The sequence below is a fragment of the Rattus norvegicus genome, chromosome Y (genome assembly GCF_036323735.1).
Source record: "Rattus norvegicus strain BN/NHsdMcwi chromosome Y, GRCr8, whole genome shotgun sequence".
NCBI classification, from domain to species: Eukaryota; Metazoa; Chordata; class Mammalia; order Rodentia; family Muridae; genus Rattus; species Rattus norvegicus.
In genome coordinates, this window is record NC_086040.1 from 21510005 (window position 1) to 21531288 (window position 21284).

The following is a 21284-nucleotide window of genomic DNA, read 5'->3' on the forward strand; positions in this document are numbered from 1 at the left end:
AATCAGGAATAGATAAACCATTTAAGCAACCCCATAACTGATGATGAAGTAGAAGCAGTCATTAAAGTTCTCCCAATCAAAAAAAGCCCAGATACAGACGGGTTTAGTGCAGAATTCTATCCGACCTTCATAGAAGACCTCATACCAATACTATCAAAATTATTCCCCAAAATTGAAACAGACGGAGCACTATTGAATTCCTTCTATGAAGTCACAATTACTCTTATACCTAAACCACACAAAAACCCAACATAGAAAGAGAACTTCAGAGCAATTTCTCTTATGAATATCGACACAAAAATAATCAATAAAATACTGGCAACCCGAATCAGAGAGCACATCAAAATAATATTCCATCATAATCAAGTAGCTTCATCCGAGGCATGCAGGGATGGTTTAATATACGGAAAACCATCAATGTGATCCATTATATAAAGAAACTGAAAGAACAAAACCACATAATTATTTCATTAGATGCTTAGAAAGTGTTTGACAAAATTCAACACCACTTCATGATAAAAGTCCTGGAAAGAAAAGGAATTCAAGGCATATATGTAAACATAGTAAAAGTCATTTATAGCAAACCAGTAGCAAATATTAAATGAAATGGAGAGAAACTTGAAGCAATGCCACTAAAATCAGGGACTAGACAAGGTTGTCCACTCTCTCCCTTCTTGTTCAATATAGTTCTCAAAATTCTAGCCAGAGCAGCCAGAAAAAAAAGGGAGATCTAGGGGATACAGAAAGGCAAAAAGAAGTCAAAAATATCACGATTTACAGATGATATGATAGTATATTTCAGTGATCCCAAAATTTCCACTGGAGAACTGCTAAACCTGATAAAACCTTTAGCAAAATGGCTGTGTATAAAATTAACTCAAATAAATTCGTACTCTTCATCTAGAGGAAAGAGAAACAAGCCAAGAAAGAGATTAGCGAAGAGACACCCTTCATAATATTTCCATATAATATAAAATACCTCAGTGTGACTTTAAACAAGCAAGTGAAAGATCTGTATGATGAGAACTTCAAGACTCTGAAGAAAAAAATTTAAGACAATTTCAGAAGATGGAAAGATGTCATATTCCCATGGGTTGTCAGGATTAATATAGTAAAAATGGCCATTTTACCAAAAGTGATCTACAGATTTAATGCAATCCCAATCAAAATTCCAACCAAAGTCTTCATAGAGTTAGAAAGAATAATTTGCAAATTCATCTGTAATTAGAAAAAACCTAGGATGACTAAAACTATCCTCAACAGTAAAAGGATTTCTGGGAAATTACTACCCCTGAACTTAAGCAGTAATTCAGAGTAATAGTGATAAAAAAAAAGTTAGACTGAGGGGAGGCAAACAACCCTACTAAAAATGGAGTTAAGAGCTAAACAAAGAATTCACCGCTGAGGCATGCCATATGGCTGAGTAGGACTTAAAGAAATGTTCTACATCTTTATTTATAAGGGAAATGCATACCAAAACAACCCTGAGATTTTACCTCACCAGTCAGAATGGCTAAGATAAAAAACGCAGATGACTTCTAATGCTGGTGAGGATGTGGAGAAAGAGGAATACTCCTCCATTTTTGGTGGGATTGCATACTGGTACATTCTGGAAATCAGTCTGGAAGTTCCTCAGAAAATTGGACACAGCAATACCTGAGGACTCAGCTATATGTCGTTTGGGTATATACCCAAAAGATGCTCCAACATTAAAAAAAAAAAAAAAAACACGTGCTCCACTATGTTCATAAAAGCCTTATTTATAATAGCCAGAAGCTGGAAAGAAACCAGATGCTCTCAACAGAGGAATGGATACAGAATATGTGGTACATCTACACAATGGAACACTATTCAGCTGTCAAAACCAATGAGTTTATGAAATTCATAGGCAAATGGATGGAACTGGAAAATATCATCCTGAGTGAGATAACCCAATCATAGAAAAACACACATTGTATACACACATAGATAAGTGAATATTAGCCCAAATGCTCTAAATACCCTAAGATTCACAGAACTCGTGAAACTCAAGAATGATGACCAAAATGCAAATGCTTCACTCCTTCTTTAGAATGGGTACAAGAATACCCTTGGGAGGAAATAGGGAGGCAAAGTTTAGAACAGATGCAGAAAGAACACTCATTCAGAGCCTGCTCCACATGTGGCCCATACATATACAGCCACCAAACTAGATAAGATGGATGAAGCAAAGAAGTACAGGCTGATAGGAAACAGATGTAGATCTCTCCTGAGAGACACAGCCAGAATATAGCAAATTTTTATGCGAATGCTAGCAGCAAAACACTAAACTGAGAATGGAACCTCCGGCTAAGGAATCAGAGAAAGGACTGAAGAGCTTGAAGGGCTTTAAACCTCATACGAACAAAAATGCCAACCAACCAGAGCTTCCAGGGACTCAGCCACTACCCAAAGACTATATACATGGACTGACCCTTGCCTCCAACTTCATAGGTAGCAATGAATAGCCTAGTAAGTGCACTAGTAGATGGCGAAGCCCTTGGTCCTGTCAAGACTGAACCCCAGTGAATGGGATTGTTGTGGGGAGGGCAGTAAGGGGAGGCAGATGGGGACAGGAGGGGTTAGGGAGTTGTGTGCTTAGAAAGCCAGAAAGGTAATAAAAATTGAAATGTAAATAAGAAATAACCAATTTAATAAAGATGGACTAAAGAAAAAAAAAGAATACAGGACAACACAGGTAAACAGGTAGAAGCCCTTTAAGAGCAAACACAAAAATACTTAAAGAATTACAGAACACAACCAAACAGGTAAAGGAATTAAACAAAACCATCGGGAAGTAAAAATGGAAACAGAAACAACAAAGTAAACCCAAAGAAAGACATTATGGATATAGAATACCTGGGAAAGAGAAAGAGAATAGGAGTCATAAAAGCAAGCACCAACCAACAGAATGAAAGATTTAGTAAAGAATCTCAGGGGCAGAAGAAACCATAGAAAATATTGACACAACTGTTAAAAATAAAAAAAACAGAAAAAGCTCCTACCCAATACATCCGGGAAATCCAAGACAGAACCAGAATATAAAACCTAAGGATAATAGTTATAGAAGAGTGTGAAGACTCCCAACATAAAGGTCCAGTAAATATGCTCAATAAATTACAGAAGCAAACTTCCCTAACCTAAAGAAAGAGACATCCTTATACATACAAAAAGCATACAGAACTCCAAATAGATTAGACCAGAAAAAAATTTCACCCATCACACAACAGTCAAAACATGAAATGCACAAAACAAAGAAAAAATATTAAAAGCAGTAAGGGAAAAAGGTTGAGTAATATAAAAAGTCAGACACATCAGAATTAAGCCAGACTCCTCAAAAGAGACTATGGAAGCTAGAAAATCCTACGCATATATAACACAAAACCTAAAAGAACACAAATGCCAGCCCAGGTTACTATAAATACTATCAACTTCCGTAGAGGGGGATACCAAGATATGCCACAACAATAAGACATTTGCACAATATCTTTCCACAAATCGAGTCCTACAAAAGAGAATAGATGTAAAATTCCAACACAATTTGGGTAACTACACAGGAGACAAACAAGAAGATAATCTACTATGGAAAAAAAAAAAAACAAAAGAAGAGAAAGAAGATAGCCACAGAAACAGAATTCAAATTCTAACAACAAAAACAATAGGAAAAAGCAATCATTCATCCCTGATATCAATAAACATCAATGAACTCAATTCCCTTTAAAAAGACAGACCCTAACTGACTGTATATATAAACAGAATCCAGCATTTTTCTGCATAAAATAAACACAATTCTATGACAAAGACAGATACTTAGTCACATCGTAAACTGGAAAACAATTTCCCATTAAATGTTCCCAAGAAACAACCTGGGGTATCCATTCTAATTTCAAATGAAAGAGATTTTGAAGCAAAAGTTATGAAAAAAGAAAATGAAGGACACTTAATACACATTAAAGGAAAAATATACCAGGAAAAACTCTCAATTCTCAATAACAATGCCCTAAATTCAAGGGCATACACATTCATAAAAGAAACTTTACTAAAGCTCAAAGCATATATAGTATCTCATACAATAAATGTTGGATACTTGAACACCACCCTCTCATCAAGGGTAGGTACACAGGCTCAATCAGACAAAGAGGGCTGCAAAACATCATCTCTTAAAGGTAATCTCAGTGATTACTCATATTCCACAAATGGATTAAGACATGCCCCCATCCACAGGACACTTTAATCCCATCGACAGCTGCCAAAGCAGGGCAGAGAGCTATGTCCAATACGAAAGACAGTTAAAGATGTCCCCCATCTCCACCAAAGAGCCTAATGCAATCGGCTTAGGGTAAGGTGAGTTTTAAACCTGATTCTGCTGACAAAGGGGATTTCAGAACTTCCCTATTAAACAAAGACGAACTTCAAATTCCTCCACTATTAAAAAATGAGCTTAAATCATCACTTATGATACAAGGAGGACAAAATACAGTCACAAATCCCCAAGTCAATCTCATAACACACATAACAGCCCAAGCAGAGACAAAACTTTCTGCATGTACACCATTAGATCAAGGACCATTGCCAGTTTCAGAAGGGGCTCTTGAGAGTTCCACACCACACAAGATGTGTTAAAAATTCTGAGTCCACCTAAAGAACTCTTGTGCATTCTGCACATAAAAAATATGATGTAGCACCCTCACCATCTCCCCCAGTACTTCCAATGTCCCTATACAACAGAGAATTATTCAAATATCCTCTACCACCAAAAAGTACCCTCCTGACTTGTCATCAGGCTCAATAGAGACAAGTTTACCACAAAACACAGTCAATGAGCCACGCAGACTCCATATTTATACAAAGTGCAGAGAAGATACAACATCCCCTACCTCCTCAGGGGACTCTAGGTCATTCTGTCCGGTGAGGAGAGGCTCAAAAGTTTTCCACATATACATCAGAGATGCTAGAATTTCCCAAAACTGAGCAGGACTCTCTGAGTAGTACTCTATCTCATAAAGAGACTGTGGGACAAGAAACATCTACAAAAGAAGTTCTACCCACAGCCACATCTTTATAAATGGCTTGTGGGGGACACATGTACAAAATATGTTCTAGGACATATTCCATCTGTAGAGAAGGTTATGGATACAACCATATGTGAACGAGGAGTGGTGGAACATGATATGCAAACAGCAGTGTCTGTAGCATCCTCGACATCTGAGGAAAGGGATTCCTTGGATTCCATTTGTGCAAAGGAATTGATATGGCATCTGCAAACATCACAGTTGGCTATAGGAACTTAATCTTTTCAAGATCAGCCATCTTCCCCAAATACAGAAGATGCTCCACACCCTTCCAAATATGCACAAAGGGTTTCGACTCCTTCTTTATACCCACAAGCAGACCCAGAACATCTGCCAAATACCTCAAAGTTTCTGGATTTTACCTTATCTCCTGAAGGGGCCTTGGAAGCTGTTTTGCCTATCACGCAGGATAGGGGACCTGACACTTCTATATGAAAGTCTGTTTCCACATCTACAGCAGAAAAACTTTCTCTTGGAACTTCCTCAATTACATAAGGATATCTAGAAACATACGTGCTAATGAGGCTCTAAGACCTCTCACATATGTCCGTGATGCTCTAGGAGAAGTCACATCTTCAGAGGTAGCTCTAATACCTACCCCCCCCATTCTGATATCACAGTCAGGATTTCTACACATATACATGCTACATTAAGACCTTCCTCATCTGAGAAGGATGTCTTAGGATCTACTGCATCTAAACAGCATGTTTTACAACTATCCCCATCTACCTAAGTAGATGTATTTCACATGTCCACTCTGCGGAGAGATAGTCAACATTCTCCCTCTACCATAATGGACCACAGGCATCGAGTTTCTAGAAACAGAGGGTGAAGATTTGATCCTCCTGATGGAGTCTTGAGAAATTTCTCCTCTAAGGAAGACAGTTTCAACCTTTCTCCTTCTGCCAAAAGGGATCTTGTGCCATCTTCTTCTGCAAAAGAGAAACCAAAAGCTACGACTACTCCTCAGGTGAGTCCCACAATTTCTCCATCTGTCCAAAGGGACTTGGAATTTTCCATAAATGATGAAGGAACTGTGGAAAGTTGCCAATCCTTACAGGGGCATGCTGGACATTCCATATTTTCCCAGATGATCAAGTAACTCCTCCTTCTACCAAAAAGGCGTGTTCACCATCTGCCCTAGTGTTTCAGGGAATTTCTTCACCCCTTTCTAGGGCTCCACAAAGTGTTCTACATGCTCAAAGTGATTTGTCATTTGGAAAATTAGACTTCAAAAATACAAAAAAGGTCTGAGGGAAAGTCCATATGGAAAAAAATCATTTAGACCTTGTGCCATTAGCCCAAATATATCAGAAAAATTCCATGTCTTCTACAGCATTGTAAAATCAATCTGGATATAGCACTCTTCCTCAGAAATATTTACCATCATCCGTACAATCCCAAGACCATCAGAAACTAAAAAGGGGTATCTAGAAACTTTACCATCTTTCCAAAGGTCTTTAGTATGTTCATCAACTTCTCCAAGAGCTCAGTTAACCCAGAGAACAAAAAAACTAAAGCCATCTTCCCACCTTGTTTTCCCAAGAACCACATATTTCTTCTTTTCTTTTATACCAAGACAGAAGGCCAACTTCCTTCTCCCCATCTCTGATCTCTTCATCCTGTTTGTTCTCCCTCCCAAATGGCTCTTTACTCTGAATAAGAGTCCAATTAGTAAACTATAGATATATGGAAGGAATATCTGAGAGACAGTTGCTGACAAGACAACACTTGTGACATCACAGAAGCAGCTAGTACAAGAAATTTTTCATGGAGGGCCTAATGATGATGTCACTGAGAATTGCAATAGCCTACTTGCTAAACAGCTTTCCTTCCATTGACCAGATTCAAGGGTGCCCTTTTCAGGAGTGTCACCTGTGACACAGTGGAAACCTTTACATGCTATATCTCTCTAAAGCTAGAGACTTCTCTCTGCTTCATTAGTGGTCACATGCTCTGAATGGAGAAAGTTTGTCAGGGGCTTAGCATGGGTAGAAATGATCTAGGAACAAGGAGTGAAGGAGATTCTTGTGGAGATTAATTTTATTCCCAGGTCCAATCCTGTGAAATACAATTCAAAACCCTAGGTTTTCTCAATTTCCCATGTGCCAGTATTTTCCCTACATACCTTTAATTGAGTGAATATTGTGTTACATTTTTTGTTGTACATTCATTGACAGGGGACATTATATATATTACTGCGTGTGTACTCAAAAATTTCATTTTTCGAATTTCATTTTTTGCAATAATTTAGGCAACAAACTTGACCCAGCTATAGAGTGAATATAACAGTGGAAATATTGTGTACATACTTCAAATGATCAACTCCCAAATCATTATTTTATCCAAAAATTAACAGATAACAGTTACGCAAATGAGAATATTGACTATAGAATGCAGTTCTGTAGTTCTATCAGATATCTGTTCTCTAATATCTACCTTCCTGTGTTCCCAGGGCAAGACATGAGGGTTTCTTCCGTCCAAACGTCAGTTTCAGGGGGATGTGCAGAGAGATGTATGGCTTGAGGTCCAGTGAAACCTCAACTTCAGCAGGTTCATAAGAACAGGAGGGAATCTATTTGGCATTGTCATTTGTGGATCCTATATTCTTGACTTAATTGCACAGAATCCATGTAAATATTCCACCAAAATTCATAGTTGTAGGAGTGACCATATATATACATATCTCAGGCACCAAAACTAGATAAGATTGATGAAGCTAAGATGTGCATTCTGCCAATAAACAGTTATAGATCTTTCATTAGAGACACAGCCATAGCATGTCAAATACAGAAGTTCTTGCTAGTGGCAAAACAGAGAACTGAAAACAGACCCCTTGTTTGTAGATGTTGAGAAAGGATTACAAGAGTTGAATGGGCTTTCAACCCCATAAGAACAAGTTCAACTAACCAGAGCTTTCTGGTACTAAACCAATATTCAAAGACTGTTTATGGACAGACCTATAGCTCCAACTTCATATGTGGCAGAGTGTGGTGATGTTGGGCATCAGTGACAGGATAAGCCCTTGTTTCTCCCTAGTTTTTACTGCTAGTTCAAGGGAATGTCAAGGCACAGTAAACGGGTTATAGAAGTAGGGTAAGAAGACCAGTTAGGAAACTTACGGACAAGAAACTGGGAAAGAAAATAACATTTGAAATGTAAATATAGAAATACCCAATTAAAATGGTATAAAATTTGCTAAAAAAAAGAAAGAAAAGAAAAGAAAATTAGAAGCCCATCAGACCTATTGACTCAGTAATTCAAAGGGTCCCTGTCAGGGAATTATATTCAGAATAATAGTAGTGGGAAGATTGAGATGTTGAAGTCCAAATTTGGAGCACTTCTCTCTCTTAAATACCAGTATCAGACACATACTGCTCTATAAGTATCCAAATAATTGAGTAGTTTACATTGAGCTGAGGACACAATACTTGTTTTTCACTTCTTCCTTAGGACCATTTTCTTCTGGGCAAAAATAAAAAATAAAAAATAAAAACCATGTGTTCTAAGGAAAAGAACAGTGTCCTTCCCAACACCTGCCCTTGGGATAAAGATATTAATGATATCAACTCTCTGACTTCCAGGAACCAATAGAAGCAGGGAAGTCCAAATTCTTCTGAGAGGCTCCCAGCACCTGAATCCCGTATGTGGATGGCTAACGTAAAGTCTGTGTCTTAAGTGAATCTACTCAACTACTACCAAGTACTCACTATATTTCCCACAATCCATGTATATCTTCCGTTTTTTTTCCAAGAGAGAAGGCCAGCTTTCTTTTCCCCATCTCTGATTTCTTCAACCTCTTTGTCCTACCTCCTAAATGGTTCTTTACTCTGTATTAGCGGCCAATTATTAACCCCTATAGGTACTGTAGGAATATTGGAGAGGCAGTTGCTGTAGCAGCAACTCTTGTGACATCACAGAACAAGCTAGGGCTCTCCAGGATACAAGAAATTTTTAAGGGAGGGCCTAATGATGATGTCACTGAGAACTGCCATGGCCTACCTGGGGAACAGCTTTCCTTACATTGAATAGATTCAAATATGCGATTTGCAGGTATTTCTCCTGTGACACAGTGGAAACCTGTACGTACAACATCTCTCTAAGCCTAGATACTTCTCATTCCTGCATTAGTGTTTACAAGGTCTGAATGGAGAAAGTTATTCAGGGGCTTGGCATGAGTAGAAAATATCTAGGAACATAGAATGGAGGATATTCTTCTGGACCATAATTCTATTACCAGGTCCATTTCTGTGATATACAGTTCAATTTCCTAGGTTTTCTTTGTTTCCCAAAGACCTGTATTTACCCTACAGACCTTTAATTGATTGAATATTGTATTTCATTTTCTAATTGAACATTCCTTGATTGTGGAATGAATATATATATATATATATATATATATATATCCTGAATGTCTTATCAAAAATCTCTTTTCCAATTCCATTTTTTTCAGTGATTTTGGGAACAAAGTGGGTCTAGCAATAGAGTGAATATAACGGTGTAAATACTGTGTACCTACTTCGAATGATAAACTCCCAAATGGTTTTTTTATCCAAAAAACCAGATATCAGTAAAACAGAGGACAACATCGACTAGAGAATGCTGTTCTATTTCTGATTAAGTATCAGTTCTGTCATATCTACCTACCTGGGTTCCCATTGTCAGTTTTGAGGATTTGGGATATTTTACCATGATTATTTCTTCAGGCCATACATCATAGTTAGGAAGATGGGCAGTGAGAGTAATGGTTTTATGTCCAGTTAAACCTCAACTTCAAAGGTTCATAAGAACAGGAGTGAGATTATTTGCCATTGTCATTTGTGGATTATACATTCTTGACATAGTTGTGCAGAATGCATGCTAAAATTCTACGTAAACCTCATTGCTGTATATATATATATATATATATATATATATATATATATATATATATATATATTCAAAACTAGATATGAGTGATGAAGCTATGAAGTGCATGCTGCCAGGTACCAGATATAGATCTTTCCTGAGAGACACAGCTAGAGCATATCAAATACAGAAGTGAATGCTAGTGGCAAACTAGTTTACTGACAACTGATCTGTTGTTGGTAGATTTTGAGAAAGGATTACAAATGCTGTGTAAGTGAGGGTTCTGAGGGTACCTGGAAGAGAATGTGGGACAAAGGACGTGAAGAAGGATGCCAAGACAAGAGACTGAACAAGGCGTCAATTTTATTTTTCTCCAAGGCTGAATTTATACTATAAGAGGGGTAACAGAGGGAAGGTGAACTAAGAAACATCTACGCAGGGCAAAAACACAGGATTTGTTTGGTCATGGACTGATGTTGAAAGGATGTCAGAGAGTTCACAGGTTTGTCATATTATTAATCAGCAGGACAACATTATCATATTATTATTTTCTTGACCAACAGATTTGTATTAGTCTTCTGCAGCTGGCTTGGGTTTTTCCATGAATGCAGTCATACTGAATTCTAAGCATAATAATAACATCTAAACTGGAGGGTTTCAACGGAATCACAACTAGCATCTCCCTCTTATATATATTCAAATGTAAAAGTGACCAATGGTCATGCATGTCCTGGAATGAACCCCTTGGAAACGGCGTCTCTCTTAGATTGGGATGTTATTTGTCACATGGCCATGAGAATCTAGTAGCCAGGGCCCATCATGGGATAAGGAGGCAGCTAATGTCGGCCCTTCTGTCTTAGGCCCTTTATTCATGAATATATCACTCTCTTATCCATCACTGACTGTCCAGCTCAGCACGCAGGGGTGAGAATTTTTTGGTTTTTCAGCAAAGGCATCAGGACAGTAGGCAGAAAAGAATGTTGGCCTCATTTGACTGAAGGACATAAATGCCCTTGCCTGGACTAGGAATTGAGATTTGTAGGTGAACTTGACCCTCATCAAAGCATCGTCGATAGTTAGCCTATGATAATATAAGTGAATAGGCTTGGTTGTTATATTATCTCCCTGTTACTTATCAAGGCTGGTTAAATGATTAAATGTCCAAGGGCCAAAATATATAAGCAAAAGACAAAGAGATAAATAGGTATCCCATGCATGTCAAATAAGGAATATGCAAACCCCATATCATTAAAGGACAGCATCAGTAACTGAAAAATAAATAATGTGTTGATACATAGAAGGAAAAATAACATGCTGATTTACATTTTTTAAAGTCTCAAAATGAATCAAATAGACAATACAATTTGGGTTCCTTCAACAATCATAATTGCATTATTCAAAAAGTCAAATACTACGAATGGTATTGCATTGTTGAAGAATACATATTTTAGCTGTCCTGGAGTGGGTGGTAGTCTTCTAATTCTTCTTGAAGAGGTGTAGTTCTTTGAGGAAGCAGGTCCTCTCAGTGGACTGCGTGCTGTAGATGAAGTTGTGTGTACCTTGCGCCATATTCAGTGCCTCCCTGGGCTCCTTCTTTGGATCAGTGCCCAAAAGCAGGACAGTAAGAATGCACTGTCTCTTTTAACAATTTTATAGTAAATATAATCTCCGTATCAGCACCTGATTGAAACATTCTAAGACCCCAAGTATATCAATCCTGGTTCAGACCGTGGAGGTAAATTTAATATTTAGGGGGATGCACCATCCCCTTGTTTTAGAATTAGGACTTTCAGAACGTGAATCTGGGACGTGCTCATTTGCAGGATGGGATATATTTTAAGTCAAAGAACACAGTGTCTTAGGTGATAAAATTCTTAAGAACAGCGGTAAGGGGCCAGGCAAGAATGCTAGGGGGTGGCCTGGTGAGAGCCGGTGGAACAACCAGATAGGTGACAAATAGAATTCAGTCGCACCTCTAAATGAGCCAGCTTTCTTGGGGCGAAAAGGCCAGCCCATAATTGAGCGCAGGCTTTGTGCCTGTGAAACAAATAGGAGAGCAGAGGGGCAGCTGGTCTGTTACCAGCTGTCTCTCTGGACTTCAATTGTCCTGAGCTCAGCTCAGCTCCTTAGAGTCAGCTCAGTGGCTCTGCCTCTCAAGAGACCCAGCCTCTGAAGGACACTAGGCTTCCAGTAAGAATTAATAACAAAAGGATAGAGAGATGGTTAAGACCTGAGTGCTAGATGTCAAGTGGCTGATAAAATAATTGTATGGTTCGTCTACTTTAAGGGGGAAGTTTCTTACAAGTTGTCAGACATGCTTGATGACCTTGCACCAAAAGACCAGGAGAAAATAGCATTTGAAAATTGAAGGGGGTGTTATCCGACTGAAGCCTCAGATATCATAGAGTAAGCTATAGTTACAGGCAATTGGTTTTAAGGACTCTTTCTGCTGCCATTCCTGAGGCAGTGATCACAATTGCGTTGGGTTTCCTGACTCTTAAAACCAATAAATAGAATACTAACACTGGAGTACTGATCTTTATTAGAAGTATAGCCATCCAAGGACTGCAGTAGTAGCCCTTCACCAAGCCGCCTCACTGAGTACGAGGGCCATGGAAAAGAAAACATTGATCCTGACCTTGGCCACAGCCTCCAGTTGGACTAAGCTGAAGAGCCAGTGCTAAGACTTTCTCCTCTTGTCATCCTAGAGTAAAGCCTGTTTTGTCTGGCACAACAAAGGTCCTCACAGTCTGCAGCAGACTCTTTCTTAAACTATTTTCGGGAGTACCCTGACCCCCAACCTGGGGCATTTTGACCACAGTGGCAAGAACTGACTGCTGCCGTAATAGGATCAGAGGCACTGTCTATGTCAATGATGACTAACAAGGAAGGTGACTTAATGCTGAAGAGCAACTTCACACTTGCAGTAGGGCCAGCAGATAAGGCAGGCTCCCTAGCAGAAAACAATTTCTCTCAAGGAAATTATTTCCAAGTTAAGCACCAAGTAGACCAAGTAAAACTTCTGGAGAAAGAAAGTAAAAAGTTCCACGATTTCAAACACTATCATCAGTCCAAATACAAAAATGAAACAAAAGACAAAAAAGACACTCAACAATACCAAAGGAAAAAAAAAACTAGACAAACAAGATCAAGAAAAAGCATTCTATAAGTGAATTCCACAGATGTCTGTTACCTTCAGTACCTGGCCCAAAATGCAGCTTAACCTTAGCTGCTTCTGGGATGAGGCAGACCATCTGATCTCACCTCCCAATGGGATTCTAGAGTGTCTTCTATATTCCTTTCTCCTCCTAGAGCATCCTATATGGCTTGTGACATCAAGCAAGTCGACATGTCACAGACATAAGCCCATTATAGGACCAATAGCGAATACCATGTGGACTCTAAACCTTCTCCAGTGGGGAATCAAACCCTTCAGACAGCAGGTGCAGACAACCCAATCAACATGAAGCAAAGAAGAAACATGACACAGAGACAAAACAGAAAGTAACACAGAACACAAAACACAAACTTGCTCGAGCTTACCTCTGATCTCTTAGCCAATTGATTTCTGGAGGGAACACAGTCCCTGTGATGCACCAAAATGTTGTAAGACCCCATAGCTGACCACTTCTGGAGTGCAAACACGGAAAATAGATTGACAGAGTGACCGCTGCCATACCATGAGCGTATAAGGTTTTAAACCATGTATGTAGGGTTGCTCATACACAGAAGGAGAGTCAACCTTTTACCCAAAATGCACATAACTTTAACTCATTACAGAAGGTAGACTTCAGTAAATGGTTTAATCCATCCATTAAACAATCACTAACTGGGTACTATCTATTGAATAAATTGTTACCTCCTGGGTGAACTATGGACAAATATTTTTACAAAATCTAAGATTTTTTTAAAAATTTTTAACCTTATTCTTTGTGTCCTGAGTGACTCTCTGTGTCCTGTCACAAAAGATGAGAGTAGAATGCTTGTCCCATCACTCAGCAAAAGCTCTTGGAGGGGGTTGGGGATGGGAGCAAAACCTCCAAGGGGAACAGAGGCTTCCACAAATAAAGAAGACAGACCAGCCTATTAACAGGGGAAGACTTTCACCTCCAGGACACCTTCAAAGAGCAACACCTTGGGTGCCTTTTGTAAGTGAGAGTTCTGAGGGTGCCCGGAATAGAATTGGGGACAAGGGTCACAAAGGACGTTAAGATAGGAGTCTGATCTGGGAGACAATTTTATTTTCCTCCAAGGCTGAATTTATACCATAACAGGGATAACAGAGGGAGGGGAGAAGTAAGAAACATTTACTCAGGCCAAAGATACAATATTGGTGTGGTCATGGAATCAGCTGATGTTGACATAATATCAGAAAATTCACAGGTTTTTCATATTATTAGTCAGGAGGACAAGTTTAAAATATTATTATTTTTCTTTATCACCAAATGTGTATTAGTATTTTACAGCTTGGTGTGGATTTTCCATGAAAATAATGATATTTAATTCTAACCATAATAATATCATCAAAAATGGAGGGCATCAAGAGCGTCGCTCCAAACAGAAATGAAGGGGCTTTCAACTCCATTAAAAAAAAAAAAAAACAATGCCAAAGTACCAGAGATTTCTGGTACTAACCCAATATTCTGTGCATGGACAGAATTATGGCTCCAACTGCATATGTAACAGAGGATGACCCTGTTGGGGACCAATGGAAGGAGAAGAACTTGGTGCTTCACAGGTTTGACTACCAGTTCAAGGGAATGTCAAGGTGCAGTAAGGGAGGTTATAGAAGAAGGGTAGGGGGATCAGTTAGGGCTCATATTGACAGGAAACTGGGAAATAAAATAAAATATGAAATGTAAATATAGAAATATCCAATTAAATAAGGAATAAAATTTGCTAAAAAATGAAAAAATGGAAGAAATAAAAGAAAAGAAACTGCTAGCTAATCTCACCTATTGACTCAGAAATGTAAAGGATCACTGTAAGGAAATGGTAGTTAGAGTCATAGTAGTGAAAGCCTGAGATGATGAAATCTCAACTAGAAGCACTTCTCTCTCCCAGATATCAATGTCAGACACAAACTATAGGGATCCAAAGCCTGGAGGAGTTTACTCTAAGCTGAAGTTCCAATACTTGTTCATCCCTTATTCCTTAGGAACTTTTTCTTCTTGAGAAAAAGAATAAAAGCCATGAGCTCTCAGGAAACAACTGTGCCCTTCCCAATACTTGGCTTTGAGAATAAAGAAATGAATGATATAAATTCTCTGACTTCCAGGATCCATAAGAACAGGGAAGTCCAGATGCTTCTGAGTGGCTCCCATCTCCTGATTCCCCTATGTGGTAGGCTCAGGTCAAGGCTGTCTCTTCAGGGAACCCACTAAACACCTATCCAGCATTCACTGAGCTCTCTAATGGACCATGTATTTCTTCTTTTTTTATAAAAAGACAGAGGGAAGCTTCCTTCTCCCCATCTCTGATCCCTTCTTCCTCTTTGCTCTCCCTCTTAAATGGCTGTTTACTCTTAATTAAAGGACAATTAGTTAACCCTAGAGGTACTGAAAGAATATCTGAGAAGCAGGTGCTGTCACAACAACACTTGTGACCTCACAGAAGGAGCTAGGGCACTCCAGGTTACAAGAGATTTTTCTGGGAGTGCCTAATGATGATGTCACTGAGAACATCCATGTCCTAGCTGCTGAACAACTTTCCTTATATTGACCCGTTTCGAGAGTGCCTTTTCCAGGAGATTCTCTTATGACACAGTGGAAACCTTTACATACTCCATCTCTCTAAAGCTAGAGACTTCTCTTGTCTTCATTAGTGGTTACATGCTCTGAATGGACAAATTTAGTCAGGGACTTGGCATGGGTAGAAATTATTTAGGAACATAAAGTATAGGAGATTCTTCTAGATAATATTTTTTTTCTGAAATTCATTCCTGTGACATTCAGTTCAATTTTCTAGGTTTTCTCCTTTTCCCAACAGGCAGTATTTTCCCTATAGACCATTAATTTATTGAATATTGTATTGCACAATTGTGATCATGTTCTAGTTTTCTTCTCTTTCTTAGTGCTGAAAAATGTGATACCCAATAATGTATTAGAATAAATATTACATAGTACACCTAAAGAAAACAAATTCCTCACAAGGCCAACGTAACTTCATAAGGAAGCAATTTGAATTTACAGACAAATGTTTAAATATTGTATTATTTATCTTTAAAAGTACTCTTAAAAGAATCTTTAAAAAAACAGAAATCTAAACATCTGTATAAAAATGTCATATCTGTTTAAATGATCAGAATGCTCATCTGTGATTTGCAATCCTTATTAAAATCTATCAGGAAGCTGAGGGTAAACCTGGGTCAGAAATCAATCATGAACTGTCTAGCCTTTGTGACAGTCACACCATTAGCTTGTGCCACCATTGTTCTTGATCCCTGACCTTAAAAGGTCCCAGCCTGTCCGAACTTCAAATTGTTCCATTAATTGTTTTTTTTACATCAGAGCCAGTAGTGAAAACATCTTAAAGAGTTTCATGAAAAATTTTATTTTTCCAAACGCTTTGTAGGGGTGGTGGTCATCGCTGACCATTCTACAATTCTTCGGTCAATGATGGAAGCAATGATCTGCCTCAGAGGCAATTCCAAAAAGACCTCGACCACTATTATTGCAAAAGCCAATGGTGCTGACCCCTGGGTAGTGGGAAGCTCCATGAGGATTTTCATCTACTTCTTAGATTAAGAGAGATATGAGTGCAATAAACGAGCGACACTCTGCATGAAGCCCTCGTTGGGTTCATGACTCACCAAGGTCACACGAGGCTGTGCTGAAGAGTGGGCCATTCCCCAGGAGATTTAAAGCTCTGTGCCATTCCTCCTTCACAGACCTTGGCAATACTCCATGTCAGAACCAAATTTGAACCATGCTTTTACCCTGGATAGAATTTCAAACACTATAAAGAATAGGGATAGTGGGCAGCCTTACATTGTCCTTTATTTTAATGGAATTGCTTTATGTTTCTTTCCATTTAGGTTCATGTTGAGTACTGGCTTGCTGTCCCTTGCTTCTATAATGTTTCTGCATAGGACAGGTATCCCTGATTGCTCTCATGCTTTTAACATGAAGGGGAGTTGGAATATTTTTGCAAGCTTTTTCACCATCTAATGAGATTATCATGTGATTTTTTTTCTTTCACATTCATTATATAGTGGATTATATTGATAGATTTTCATAAATTGATCCATCCCAGCCTCACATTAGAAATTAATAATTGAACAGCATAACCTACAGAAGGGATCCTATATTCACACGCATACTCTAACAACTTCCCAAAAAACAAAAACAAAAACATGCAAACGAAAAAACCATGCACCCTACAGAACAGATCTAATACTCACATACACACTCAAACATCCCAATCAAAAAAACAAAAACCAGGGGTTGGGGATTTAGCTCAGTGGTAGAGCGCTTGCCTAGGAAGCGCAAGGCCCTGGGTTCGGTCCCCAGCTCCGAAAAAAAAAAAGAACCAAAAAAAAAAAAACAAAAAACAAAAACAAAAACCAAAAACCATGCAAGCAATAAAACCGTGCTACCACAACATCAAAGTAGCATTAACTAAAGATGACTTCTCATTAATACCTTTCAGCATTAATGGCCTCTACTCAACAGTAAAAGGACACAGGCTAACACAATGGATTTAAAAACAGGATCTATCCTGTTGCACTGAAGAAACATAATCCAGCAACTGAGATAGACACAACCTCAGACTAAGGGGTTGGAAAAAGTTTTACACACAAATGTACACAAGTAAAAAGATGGTGTGGCCATTCTAACATCCAGCAAATCAGACTTTCAACCAAAAGCAATCAAAAGAAAAGGGGAAGGACACTTCATATGCATCAGAGGAAAAATCCACCAAAATGGCATCTCAATTCTGGATGTCTATATGCCAAAGAAAAAAGCAGCAACATTGGTGAGAAAAATATTGCTGAAGCTTAAATATCACATCGAACCTCACACATTAATAGTGGGGACATCCATGTCCCACTCTCACCAAGGAAGATCACTGAGACAGAAACTAAAACAAAAAAAAAAATAAATGTTGTAACTAACACTCATTTCAAATAAATTGACCTCACTGATATCTACAGAATATTTCACAACAACACAAAAGTACACTCTTTCTTTTCAGTACCTCATGGAACCTTATCCTAAACTGACCATGTTCTCCTTCACTAAACAAGCCACAGCAGATACAGAAAGACTGCACTAACCATTGGATCTTCTCAGATCGCCATGGATTAAAACTGGACTTCAACAATAACAAAAGGTCTATAAACTTAAGGAAATTAAACAGCTCTCTACTTAAGAACCACTGGTTCAGAGAAGACATGAAAAAATAAAGCTTTCCTAGAATTCAATGAAAATGAAGACACATGGTCAGCAAACTTAAGGGACTTAAGGAAAGCAGTGCTAAGGGGATCTGTAGCACAGATCGCTCTCATAAAGAAACACACAGAGACAACACACTAACAACTTCCCAGCACACTCGAAAACTATAGCATAAAAAGAAGCAAATACATATTAAAGGAGGAGACAGCAAGAAATGATCAGACTCGGGTAGAAAGTGATCCATCAGAAACAAAGAGAGTACAAAGATCAACAAAACAATAGCTGGTTCCTTGGTAAAATCAACCAGGCAGACAAACCCTAAGACAGATAATGTACTAGGAGGTGAGACAGCATCCAAATAAGAAAATCAGAAATGAACAGGGAGCCGCATCGATGGACACTGATGAAAGTCACAGAATCCTTAGGTCTCACTTCAAAAACCTGCTGTCTACAAAATTAGAAGGTCTGAAAGATATGGATGATTGTGTAGATGGATAACACTGACAACAGGTAAACTGAGGTTAGATAAACTATGTAAATAGCTCTACAACCCCTAAAGAGACACAAACAGTAATTAAAAGTTTCCCCACTTAAAAAGCCCGAGGGCCAGTTTTTTGAGCAAAGACTCCTACCAGATTTTCAAAGAATTCTCAAACTACTCCAAAACACAGAAACAGGAGGAAAATTGCCAAATTGATTCCATGACAGCACAGGTGCCCTGACACCTAAATCAGAAAACGACTCAACAAAGAAAGAATTTCAGAGGAATTTCCCTTAAGAACATTGGTGGAAAAAATACTATGTAAAATGCTAGAAAACAAAACCCAAGAACATATGAGTCCACCATCCAGTGCCATCAAGTAGGGTCATCTCAGGAGGACCTGAGGCTGCAGGAATGTTTAAGTCTATGAAAACCAATCAAAGTGATCCTCCATATAAGCAAACTGAACTGTAATAACATATTCTGTCCTCAGCATTAACTTGTGAGCTCCACTTGGAGTTAACTTCGTTGAAGTTGCATATCATGCAATATATATATTCATATATAGATAGATAGATAGATAGATAGATAGATAGATAGAAATATATAATATATATACATGTGTGTATACATATATAAATTATTATTATAATAAATTAATATATTAAATTGTTTTATGCTAACATTATAATAATCTAATTAATATTAATATATTATATAAACATATTAAATTGTTATATATCAGCAATATGATAATATATAATTAATATATTATATATTATATTAAATTATTATATATTCATATCATGATAAAATATAATTACGTTTAATATATTGTTAGTATATTAAATTATTATATAGTAATAATACTATACCTCTCCTACCCTCTTCTGACTCTCTATCTAACCCCACCCTCAACCCTCCAGTACCAACTTACCACTTTGGCTACCTGTCATAGGCTCTAGCATTTACTGAACAGTTAAAATGGGCAGAAGATTTATATGCGATCTCCTGAGTCCATGATTGAGGTATAGTCAGGGCAACCTCCTTTGAGGAAGCAGATAAATATCAGGATACAAATACCATTTCATGGGGTAAGATCAAATCAGTATAATGACTTTAAATATCTATCCAGTGGACTCTGAGGAAATGCGGAATATTCTTCCGAAAGATTCAGCTATACTACTCCTGGCCTTATATCTGAAAAGATCTCTGCCATACCACTAGGATATGTGCTCCATCATGTTCCTAGCTGCATTCTTCATAATGAGCAGAAAATAGAAATAACCCAGATGCTCCTCAACCAAGTAAAGGCTACCGAAAATGTGGTTCATTTACACAATGAAATACTATGCAGCTATGAAAAATAAGGACATTGTGAAGCTTCAGTCAAGTAGATGAAATGAGAAAGTATTGTTCTGAATGGGGTAACTGCAACCCAAAATAACTTGTACACAGTCATTTAAAAGAGGGTATTAGCCATAAAGTACAGAATTCACACACTACGATCTATGGAACAAAAGAGGCTAAACAAGAAGAAAGGCCGAAGAAATGTTTGAAATCCACACAGGAGGAGGAATAAAATAATGAGAGGAGGCAGATGGAAGGAAAGGATTGTTTACCTGAGAGGATAGGAAGGGAAATGGGGTTTGAGAATCATTTCTTGGAAGTGACGGGCAAGAGGAACAGAGGGCCAAGAAAATAAAGTGAAATCAGTGACTTTCCAGAGTGGTTGCTATCTCTATGATTTGCCAGCAATCTTGGATGTTTGAGGCTACCCCGGCATCCATGAGGGTGACATTAGCTGAGACTCATAGCAGTGGGGTACAGATACTTAAATGGTCACTTTTCGTAGCCACGGAGGACCCAAGGGGGAGGATAAGGACACAAACCCAATTCCCAAATTTTGACCCAGAAATTGCTCTCTCTATAAGGGACACAGGGATGGAGATGGAAGAGGAAATGAGAGAATGTCCAAAGGATAAGTGGATGGATGTGAGACTTATCCTATGGGCATACGGCAAACCCTGACATTATTAATGGTCCTTTCTTATATTTGCAGACAGGAGCGTAGCATTACTGTCCTCTGCAAGGCTCCACCGAGCAGTAGACTGACACAGAAGCAGAAGCACACGGCCAAATATCGGATGGAGCTCAGTGAGACTCACGGAAGAGCTGAGGGAAGGAATTAGAGAAGCAGAGGAGCACAATGGTCTTCACGTGGGATCATTAAACCTGTCACCTTTCTGTGGAACCTGTTCTCCTACCCCGGCTGCGTTTTCAGGACCTGGTGGGAGACGATGAATCTAGTCCTGCAGAGACTTGATGTGCCAGGGGAGAGGATGCACCCAGAGGGGTCCTACACTCTTTCAGAGAAGAAGGGGAGAGGATAGAAAGAGGGACTGAAATGGTGGGGGCCTGGAGGAGTGTGGTGCCAAGGCAGCATTCAGAATGTTACCTGGTGAATAG

At 38.5% G+C, this 21284-nt stretch overlaps 1 long non-coding RNA gene across 1 annotated transcript; it reads left to right on the plus strand.

Annotated features, from left to right (window-relative positions):
• The first annotated feature begins 9066 nt into the window (after nucleotides 1–9066).
• LOC134484283 (uncharacterized) lies at nucleotides 9067–21069 on the plus strand. The gene is made up of 2 exons (XR_010061694.1): nucleotides 9067–9172; nucleotides 20878–21069. It is a non-coding gene; the product is annotated as an uncharacterized LOC134484283 (long non-coding RNA).
• The last annotated feature ends 215 nt before the right edge of the window (nucleotides 21070–21284 follow it).